Source organism: Ictalurus punctatus, chromosome 23, assembly GCF_001660625.3.
Source record: "Ictalurus punctatus breed USDA103 chromosome 23, Coco_2.0, whole genome shotgun sequence".
In the NCBI taxonomy this organism is placed as follows: Eukaryota; Metazoa; Chordata; class Actinopteri; order Siluriformes; family Ictaluridae; genus Ictalurus; species Ictalurus punctatus.
The window spans coordinates 1177501-1189725 of NC_030438.2; positions in this window are offsets into that span (position 1 = coordinate 1177501).

The following is a 12225-nucleotide window of genomic DNA, read 5'->3' on the forward strand; positions in this document are numbered from 1 at the left end:
CCCCCTCCATCTACCCTTCCATCCATCCATCCTTCCATCGCTTCTTCTCTTTGAGTTGAATGGATAGGTCCAGTGGAGGGCAAAATTAATACCTAATTGAATAGTGCAGTCATCAAAATAATCAATACTTTTTTATTATTTATTCTTTACAGTCCGTTGACTGGTTGAGAGCTGAGAAGAGCTGAGGGAGCAAGGGAGGGAGGGAGGGAGGGAGAGAGAGAGAGAGAGAGAGAGAGAGAGAGAGAGAGAGAGAGAGAGAGTTCAGTGTAATTTTCACCGCAGGCTGGACACACAATAAAACAAGGAAAATTATGGCAAAGCAGAGGGGAAAAATTCAGGACGGACGAGGACGGGGAATCTTTCTCTCCATAACTAGTTATTTTAGAAAAACAAGACATGAGTGCCTTAAAGAGCATCAGTTCTCTTAAATAATTGGTGACAATAATTTAATCATGCGTGAGAAAATTGTTAAATTTCAAAAAAAAAAAAAAAAGAAAGAAAAAGATCATTTGAGAAAAAGATTTTTTTTTTTTTTTTTAATAAAAGTCTATAGCAATTTGGGCATAATAAATATCCTCCTATTAAAGAAGGTTAAATCTGTGACTCTGAAACACTCTCGTGCACTTCTCCAACTCTGTAAACCCTTTTTTGGTTTTCAGTGGCAGACTGAAATTTTAAGAATTTTTGATACATTTTTACACACAGTTTTGCCTATCACATGCTTTTTTCCCCCTAAGGTGGCCTTTTAATGTAAATAAAACATCAAAGAGTATAAAAAATAAGGAACATCAAAGAATGTCCATATAAGGAAATAGTGGGACAACATAAACAATATTAATAATAATAATGCTAAACATAGATACATAAAAAGAAAGGAATATAACCTAAAAGGCTCTCTCTCTCTCTCTCTCTCTCTCTCTCGCTCTCTCTCTCTCACACACACACACACACACACACCCACACTCTCACTCTCTCTCCTCACAGAAATATGAAGAGGGTGGATAGTGTGAGAACATCATGAGTGTGTGTGTGTGTGTGTGAGTGTGTGTGTGTGTGTGTGTGTGTGTGCGCACGCACGTGTGTGACTCTTCTTTGGCCTCACAAGAGGAGAAACAGGGAAAAGCACTTGAATGTTGACCCCCCAGCCTCACACACACTCCCTGTTCCCTCCCTGCTCTGCGATTTGTCTCCGTCCCTCTCTCTCTTGTAACATATTCATGCTAATTGCTAATGGCCCTAGCTGTAGGGCTTCCGGTGTCCCTTGAGGACGGGGACAGAACTGATGATTTGGGCAGCAAGCGAGCAACCTGTTCACTCGTGCACTCGTTCTGAGATCAGCGTCTGCTGAACATCAGGCTTAATTTCCCTCATATCTTACTTTTGCTTGTTTTGCAGTACTACAGTGAGCTGGGATATCTGAACACACTGTCAATTCATGGTCAACAAATCGGAGTGCAAACATAAGCATGACGTTATAACAATGTGTAACGTTGTTATAATAATTCAACAACCATTCTATAGTATATTATATTATATTGTATTATATTATATCATTCATATGTGTAAGGTTTTTTTTAAAAAAAATTTCTGCTGGATAACATAAGTTTTAATCAACACAGTAGATTTATTATTATTATTATTATTATTATTATTATTATTATTATTATTATTATACTTAGGGAACAATCATTTTGAAAAATGTAGTGAGTTACACCTCATTACACTTTTTTAAAAAAGTGTGTTCAGAGTTGTGGTCAGAAATCCAAGTCAGAAGACATATTTTCAGTGAGAGGCTATTCCAAGAGTGTGTTCTGTAGAATATTTCTGCCTCAGGCATACTGGCTTATGAGGAAACCCCAGAGAAATTTCTTTTTCTCTGCAGGAGCAACAATCTGCTTATTTGACTCAACTTATATGCTATTTACATTTAAGCAGATATCTGACTGAGCACGAAAGCCAGAAATATCAATGTACACTAATAGCATATAACTGCACCCACAAAATAATTTAAGTCGTTCTAAGTTATTGCAATTTATTGTGGAAGACTGAAAAATCAATTCTCTTATCGAGTGTCTTTGTCGGTATAATCCACAGGCAATATTTTAAACTGGATCATTTTATTTAAAATTAAAAGTAAATGCAGTAAAGTTTTTTTTTAGAGGGATGCCATAGAACACTATTTAAGCTCGGAGTAAATGAGTCTTTAACTGTTTTTCTGTTGTTGCTATAATACATGAACTGAAAAATCATCTCCCACCACAAAGATCATTCCACATAATGATGGATATATATATATATATATATATATATATATATATATATATATATATATATATATATATATATATATTTATTTTTTTTGTTCTCTGTGGCATAAATAAATAGTCGCATAAATAAGATCCATGAACCTAAAGATGTTCAGAAAACCAGAAATGGTTCTTATAGGGCATCACTTTTAGAATCTTTTCTAGAACATGTATTATATATATATATATAAGACAAAACTGGAGCAGCACATAAGCAACAGAGAAAATGATGATGTGGGCTTGGGTGAATGACTGAAAATGCTTCTTCTGCAGTGCAAAAGGTTTAAGTCTGCCAAGGGGCTGCGTGCACACACACGTTTGCATGCACACACACACACACACACACACACACACACACACACACACTCATGTGCACATTCATGGAGAAAGTGAGTACATTTAATTATCTGTGATTGGAATATTTGTCATTTCTACAGCTTGTTTCATCTGCATTCTTAAAGACTATTGTAAACAAAAACATTCATTTCATAAGTAGAACGATCTGAATGCAATTTATTTGACATTATGCAACCTTGCTGTGAGATAATTTATCATATGCACTCATTAATGATCGTGTCAAACGCATTTAAGTACTGTATTTTATAGCACATTGCACAAATTTGACAAATTTACTTACTGAAATCATTTTTTTTTTTGTAATAAAACACTACAGATTTATTCTTATTTTCATTTCTGTCAGTCATATTAGACAGGTTTGTTTTATATATATATATATATATATATATATATATATATATATATATATATATATATATATATATTACTAGAACATAGAAAAAGAGATCTACTAGATATAAAACCTTTACCGTATATCAAAACATTTATCAAACCTCTAGCTGCCGCAGTCCGAAGCCATCCACGCCACACATGCACACAGGATCAGAGAAAAGACACAGAGATCGTGTCGTGGCTGCTGACTATCAAAGCCAAGCTTTAGAAAAAGCTCTTTGAGGCCAAAGACACTATAAGACCCTACTGCTCGTCCTCAGATAAATATAAAAAGCCATTGATTGAGTGAGTTTGTGTGGCTGGTTTCTTTCTCTTTTTTTTCCCTCCCAATTTATTTATTTATTTATTTTTTCATTCTTTCTTGGTACATCGATCTTTGAGCTGACCTTCTGGTGATTCTGAAGCTTATCTGACCCTGTATTATAGCCTGAACATGGAGAGACAGAGAAAAATAGATAGAGAGGAGTAAGAGTGTAAGGTAGAGGGACAGAAAAGGTGAAACAGGAGAGCACTATAAAAAAAAAGGAAGGGGTGATAGAAAAATGAGGGAGTTAGGGAGTTATATTTCGACACTGAAAAGAGAGAAAATAAGGGAATTTAAAATGACATTAAATTTATAAACCACTATGTGAAGAAAAATTTTTACTACAAAGGGATGCACTTGCTCTGTCCCTTCCTCATCCTCATCCTCATCCTCATGCTTCTTTGGTCAGTTGCCATCAGCAACAAGGTCTGTGTGTTGATTGGTGTGGCAGGGTTGTACCCAGGACCTGTCTGACACTGACGAATAGTTTTTAATACCTGCAACAACGCTGCATCATCCAGAATAAACACAAGCGCACTCACACACACACTCACACACGCACACACGCACACACACACACACAAGCACAAGAACGCACACACGCACACACAAAGACATGCGCGCACACACACACACACACACACACACACACACACACACACATGCAAACACACACACACACATACACACACACACAAGGGTTTGGCTTATTTACTGGCCGTATCATAATGCACAACTTCCTAAAAAAAAAAAAAAGGAATTATTTCTGAACTGTATAAACTGTTGCACATTGTTGCAACAACAATAAATAAAAAAACACCTCAGTAACCAAAAATAATCTTTCGGGTCTTTTACTTTTTGAAATGAAAGCATTTTTTTTTCTCAAGATGTCCAAATCCATATGTTTTGTGTAATTATAGGGATATTTGGTCACATGCCCATGCACGTGCGCACACAAACACACACACACACACACACACACACACACACAATTCAAAACTTGGTATAAAATCTGTTTGACGTAACATTGCGATACAAAGGGAACAGATATTTCAATTTATATGAAGGTATTTATATGATGCTGTGTAAACATTAGACATTGACCAGAATTCACAAGGATCTAGTATTATTATCATTGTGGATGTAACAGTACATTGGCATCAGGGTATTTAATAAAGATTCTAGTATTTATCCATTATTTTGTTAAAATGCTGTGGATTAAGGTGCTCTTAAATTTGTGTCACCAAATTCAGGAATTCACTATAGTTTAATGTGGTTTTATTATGATTCACATCACCCAATAAAGAGTAAGCTTATCAAACGATTATTAACTCCTACTCACATTTCCTTCAGAGTCTAGTCAGTTTCAATTACAGTATATATATTACAGGGAGATACATGTTATACTGACCATAGTAGTTGTAAAAAATAAAAGATGGTATAGTAACTAGCGCTGTAATTCTAATTACAACTTTTGGAAGAATTTCTAATGTATGGCCATGCTAGATAGAAATAATTATACTGTGGGGAAAATAAAAAATGCAATACATAGAAAGGCAATAAATTAATTCTTTAAAAATAAATAAATAAATAAATAAATAAATAAATAAATAAATAAATAAATAAATAAAAGCAATACCCTGCTGGTTGTTATTCACTGAAGAGATCAATCAAGTAAGAACAACGCAGGCGTTTCCTTTTCAGTGTGGCACGTTGTCTGCATTCCCAAATGATGCTCTTTCCCCCAGTGTAACTGCTTTTTTATCTTCTCCATAGATGCCAAAAACCTATGCTGTACATCTGTACTTTGAAATTTTGATACCATGTTATTCTGCGAAATACAGTTGCACATGACTGCACTGCTGAATATAAAGGATAACAATTTAACAATTGAGAGAATTAACTAAACAACAGATTTGTTCATTATACCATCTGAGGCACAGTGGTTAACATGTAGGAATGATATCCAGCTCCCAAATTTCGGTTTTGTAGTACGATTGAGTGTGGGTAAATATTTAAACAAAAGTAAAACGATATTACAAATTGTATTTGTATCATTTTTAGTGCGATAATAATACTTATCACTGCTCTTATCATGCTTTAAAAATAGTGTTCAAGGTTGAGAAATAAGCCAGTGGCCATGAACCCGTGCTAGGCTGAAATGAACAAAGCTAGTACAAAAGTATATTTTAAAAAAAGTATATACAGAGATACAGGAGATATAGTATATTTTTCAGGGGACTCCCACAAACCAGGTAAACAATTCTTGTAATCATCTACTCTACCAAACCACTAACTTAGGAAATGTGATTCAGTGACTGCCTTGAATTTACCACTTGACTGAATTTTACACACCACGCTCATTAACTGTGTAATACATACTAATTGCCACTGAGTACAACGGGCCAGTCACAGTGCATGAGAGCATCTTACTGACCAGGGACAGCAAAGCAAGTGAATCAAGACATAGTCTCTCTCTTGTAGGAGTTAATTGCATTGTTCAAGCCTGATTCCCACATTACATGAGAATTACGAGACACATTTGTTTTTTTCTTTACAGGGCAAATTAGCATTCTGACCTTGCAGCCACATCCCTTGTGTGAGATTTATGATTTGGTCCAGTGAATAGTAAATTAAAGCGTTCAGCCTAGGTGGAACGTACAGCGAGTGAGTTAGTACTATAGTTAAAACTATAAAAACTATAGTTAAAGACATCTGCGTTTGGAAGTTTACTTACACTCATCATGAACATGAATGTCATGGCAATCATTTCTTTGAACTGTTCTTTTTCTGGGGCAGAATGATTGTACAATATACATCTTAAATAATAAACAAAAACAAGAATTTGGTTCACAAGTTTTAATTTATTTTGGGATTTCTGTAGTCAACACAAGGTCAGAAATATACATACAGCACACCTAATATTTAGTCGAATGTCCCTTAGCAAGTTTCACCTCGAGCAGACGCTTTTGGTAGCCATGAAACAGCTTCTGGCAGAATACTGGTTGGATATTTGACCACTCTTCTTGGCAGAATTGGTAAAGCTCAATGACATTTGTTGGTTTCCTGGCCCTGACTCAACTTTTAAGCACAGTCCATAAATTTTCGATAGGGTTGAGCTCAGGACTTTGCAAAGACCATTCCAAAGGCTTAATGTTAGCCTGCTTTATAAATCCCACAACCAGCTTTGATGTGTGTTTGGGAACACCCAAATTGAGTCCAATTTTCAACCGTCTGTCTGATGGTTTGAGATTATGCTGAATAATGCAACCACCACCATGCTTAACAGTTGGTTCTTTACTCCTCCAAACATACCTCTGGTCATTGTGGCCAAACAACTCAATCTTTGTCTCATCTGACCATGAAACGGTCCTCCAGAAGGTCCTCCGTGGACGCAGCCTTTCAGTCCACGGCGATGTAAAACTCTCTTGACTGTAGACAGTGACACTGATGTTCCAGCAGCTTCCAGTTCATGGCAAGCCTGTGCCTTGGTGGTTCCTGGGTTTTTCCTGACCATCCGAACCAATTTCCTCTCAGCTGAGAGTGACAGTTTGGGTCTTCTTTAGACCTTGGCAAAGTGGCTACACTTCCCAATAGCTTGTACTTACATACAATTATTTGAACTGATGACCTTGGAAACTGCAATTGTTTAGAAGTGGCTCCAAGAGACCTTCCTGACTCGTGTAAATCCACCATCCTCTTTTTCAGATCTGCACTGTGCTCCTTGCTCTTTCCCACAGTACTGTGTGTTGGTCAATACAATGAGTGCTGTCAAACAATCCCTTTTTATGATGCTACAGAGAAGCTGCCAGCTGTAGTCAATCATGATCACTAACAGGAAATTAAGAGGCCTTTCAGCACCACTGAATTAATAATCTAAGTGGTTGTATGTATATTTTTGACCCTGTATGTATAATTTTGGTCCTGTGTTGATTACAGAAAACCCCAAATTAAAAAAAATAAAACTTGTGAACCAAATTCTTGTTTTTTTTTTTTATTAAAGATGTACAGTGGGGGAAATAAGTATTGGACACATCAACATTTTTTTTCAGTAAATATTTTTCCAAGGAGGTTATTCACATGAAATATTCACCAGACACCAGTATTAGCTCAAGAAATCTAGAGATATAAAAAAAATTCACAACATTAAAGTCCATAAATGATGTTATGTGAAATAAAGAGGAATGACTCAGGAAAAAAGTATTGAACACGCTAACTGAAATGTATTTAATACTTAATGGAGAAGACTTTGTTTGTAATGACAGCTTCAAGACTCTACCTGTATGAAGAAATTAACGGGCCGCAGTATTCAGGTGTGATTTTGTCCCATTCTTCTAAACATTGTCTTTAAATCTTGTTCAATTAGATTCGAGTCAGGTGATTGACTGGGTCATTCTAACAGCTTGATTTTTTTTCTCTGAAACCAATTGAGAGTTTCCTTTGCTGTATGTTGTGGATCGTTGTCCTGCTGGAAGTCCACCCACGTCTCATCTTCATCATCCTGGTGGATGGCAACAGATTCTTCTCAAGAATCTCCCAGTAAAGGGCTCCATTCATCGTTCCTTCAATTATATGAAGTCTGCCAGTACCATGTGATGAAAAACAGCCCCACACCATGATGCTCCACCTCCAAACTTCACTGTTGGTGTAGTGTTTTTAGGGTGATGTGCAGTGACATTTCTTCTCCAAACATGGTGTGTAGTATAACAGCCAAAAAGTTACATTTTGCTCTCGTCTGACCAGACTACACTCTCCCAGTATTTCATAGGCTCGTCCAAATGAGTTGTAGCAAATTTTAAACGAGCTTCGACATGCCTTTTCGGGTGAGCGTGAGCAGTGGAGTACACTACCTATTGTTTTCTCTGTGACGATGGCACCTGCTGCCTCCAAGTGTTTCTGGAGCTCTTTCCGAGTGGTCCTTGGCTCTTGGGGTACTCTCCTGACTATTCTTCTGACTAGTAGGAAACTAGGAAATCTTGCAAGTAGCTCCTGTGTGTGACCGGTTGATGACGGAGTGATGTTGCTTCCACTTCCGTATAATGGCCCCAGTGGTGCTTACTGGAGGATTCAGAAGTTTTGAAATACATCTGTCTTTGTATACTGTAACTTTAAGATTTCTCTTCATTGGGATTTGGGCCTAGCCCAAACCTGTTCCAGCATGACAATGCTGCTGTGTACAAAAAGAGGTCCATGAAGATATGGTTTGCCAAGGTCGGTATGGAAGAACTCTAGTGTCCTGCACAGAGCCCTGACCTCAACCCCACTGAACACCTTTGGGATGAACTGGAACATCAATGCCCAACCTCACTAATGGTCCTGTGGCTGAATGGGCAGAAATTCCCACATTCACATTCCAAAATTTAGTGAAGAACCTTCCCCAAATCGTGCAGGCTGTTATAGGAGCAAAGAGGTAACCAACTTTGGAATGGGAACACATATGGGTATGATTTTCAGGTGTCCACATACATTTGATCATATTTACTATTGTTCACTAATATATTTGCAAAGATTTAATTCATAAATTATTAATTATTTCCATCCCCCAACACACACACACACACACACACACACACACACACACACCAATCCAATGGACTTGAGGGCTCCCTGAATTGTTTGATGAGTGTTTCACAGTCGCCTCAGGTAAAAAGATATGGGAGATTTTGGAGTGATATCTTAAAGAGCCTTCATCCCTCAAGTGTTTCGTGAGTCTTCATCCCTCCAGTGCAGTTCCTGAAATTTGTAGAATTTATGCCACAATGCACTAAAGCTGTTCCTGTGTTCCATCATCCTAACCCATTTTATGTTGTTCTTCCCTTTATCATCCAGTGTATTAAATACTGACATTTGCTAATTATTGGTGATTATTTGTTGGTATAAAACAACTGAAATAAGTATCAATACAAAGAATTAAGCTCAGTACAGATATTAGAGACCATTTGAAAATGTTTTTCCAGGATTAGGTTGAAATTTGTTGCCAAAATCATAGGGCTTATTCTAACTGCTTATGTTAACATATTGTTGCGATAATAAATAGCAACTAAGTATTTGTGCATTGATATTTGCTGAATAAAAAAAGGTTCTTGATTGTAGACTTTTGGACCCTCTTGTAAATAACTCTATTGTTATTATTGTAAATGGAAAATTAATTACCAGGATTAAAAGGTGGTGAAGTTTGTGTACCTGAGACCTAAGATTCAAGCAGATTGGGCATGGTGTCTCAAGCAGGTGGAAGTGGATCTGCTCCTAAGCTATGTGTGCTGATTGTTTTCGCCAGGCTCAGCGGGAAAGAGGGAGGATGATGAGGGTGAGTGAAATAGCTGGTGCTCCCTGCTGCCCCCCCTGCCAACACCAGGCTGCCCCAGCATGCCATTATCGATCCGTCCAAGGAAGTAGACATGGAAAGGGGAGGGCATTGCAAATTGTGTTGAAAAAGAGAGAAAAAGAAAGAAGGAAAAGAGAAAGAGAGACTTGGAGAGGAGAGGTAGTTAGCAGAGGGCAAGCTGAGGCAAAGAGAGATGAAACAGGTTTATGCTTCTCCATTTCTCCTCATGCTCACCTCAAGTTCCCACAGTATTGCTAGTGAAGGGCAGCAGAGGGCAAGTTCCAATAACACACAGCCCATGCTGCGAGACACACCAAAGATAAAGAACATTTTAGAAAACACCAAAACAGTGAATTTCACTTTTACCATTTGGTCAATTTTATTAGCAACTTTCTTTTCTCATAATTGTTAGCACCTAACTGAAAGGTGAAAATTATTGTATAAAACAAACATTACACACAGTGATTTAAAGTTTCCAATGACATCCTATCCTCTAAAAACGTACTCATGAGAACCATTTAAAAATATTATAAACCTCTGTGGCAAAAATACAGACACCCCAAAGGCTAATATAATAAAAAAATAAATTCAAACAAATTAAGGGATGTCATGGTGATGCATTTTGCATGTTCTCCCATGGGTTTTCTCCGGTTTCTCCCATTTCCTCCCATCTCCTGGCTATACTAAACTGCCCCAAGGTGTGAATGTGCATGTGTGTGCATATGCTGTCCTGCAATAGACTAGTATTCAATGAACAAATTAATAACTCAGTCTCTATTATTCGGTCTCTATTAATCTATTATTGCCTGTGTGAGGTTGCACACATGTAAAAATCTATTTGGGGGAAAAGCAAAAGAGCTTTCAATACAAATGGATTTGTATTGGATTAAATGGATTCTAAAAAATACATAAGCATAAGTTTTAGAATACCATTAAGTATGAACAGGGCTTTAATAAAATACATTTGAAAGTCTGAAATAGTCAAAAATGTGACAGGAAGAGGGCACATGACCCCAAACATATACAGTAAACAAATCAATATGGAAATGGCTGCTGGGCACAAAATCAATGTTTTTCCATTGACGTCTTGGTCCATAGACTCAAACCCTACTAAAAACCTGTGATCTGAATTGTAGAGAGAAATCCACAGACCTAAGAATATAAAGGAGCTTGAAATTTCCTGCATGAAAATGTTATCCAAGATCCCTTTACAAATGACTCCATAGGTTCATACTCAATTATATTATTGCATATTATTACATAATATTATATATTATATATTACTATCATTCATTTGTCATAAAGGGTATCAGCAATTCTGCAGGTGACAGTCTCAAAAAGTCGATTTATTTTAAGAACTATGTCATAATACTTACTGCACTTTGATGAGTTTAAATAACTGAACTGAAACTGTTCCAGCTAAGGGAAACATTATTATAAGATTATATTCATTTGTTTAGTTACTTATTGTTCACCCAGACACTTTATAAATTCTACATTTCACTCCATAAAAATGAACCACAAGGCCATTGCTTCATTTTAAATAAACTGTGCAACAAAACAATAATTGTTCATTTCTATCATATGCTGAATTGTAACATGGCTAAATGTAATGTACAAATAAATTAGTTACTTGTTAGCTACCTGTGAAGAACTGAATGCACCTATGAACAGTAAATACACTTAACATCATGAAGAACACTTCATAAAAGAAAGGCTCAATTTTTTATGAATGTATAAGTATGTCAGCAAAGACAAACAAATAATTCGCAAAATAATTCCACACATAGAGAAGACATTATCTACTCTGTAATCCCACTTTCCCTCATCCCAATCTTTGCAATATAACTTACAGAAATGGTTATGTACATCACTGTCTCCACATACACTTGGCCTTAGTTTACAATCATTAAATTCTTGAAATTCTTTAAATGTACCAGATTTAATTCCAGTCATTTGCTATAAAACAAGAGCTTTGTGGCTACAGAATCTTTTTAAACTAGCCCAGTTTGGCATAAAAACTACTCGGTCATTTACTGCCCTGTCTGCTGCTCCTCTTCCACTGAAAATGTCCACAGAGCGCAAACATGGGTTCGTGTGGTTCGTGTTTTTGACCAGTAGGTGCAATAATATTCTAATTCAAATTTATTTGTCACACACACACAACCATACACGGTATGATATTTATTCAAATGCTGTTTACAACTGTCTGTGGCTTAAAATTTAATTTACATAGACCAAAATTTACTTGTACAGTTAGAAAAGGGAAAAGTATTTCAAAAGTATTTAAAAGAAAAGTATAAATATATAATGTAGGATATAAAGATGATGGCAGCAACAGTCTGGCTATAAAATGCAGATATGTGCGATTATTTGTGCAATATAATATAATAGTTGTCTTGAAAATGCCCACATATACAGTATGATGAATATTTATAAATACACGATAGAAATACAGGATAAAGTGGTTACTGAAGATGAATGAATAGAAGATGTATTAAGGAATGTAGGTGGTGTGGGTGTTGTGAAAGCAAGTCCAA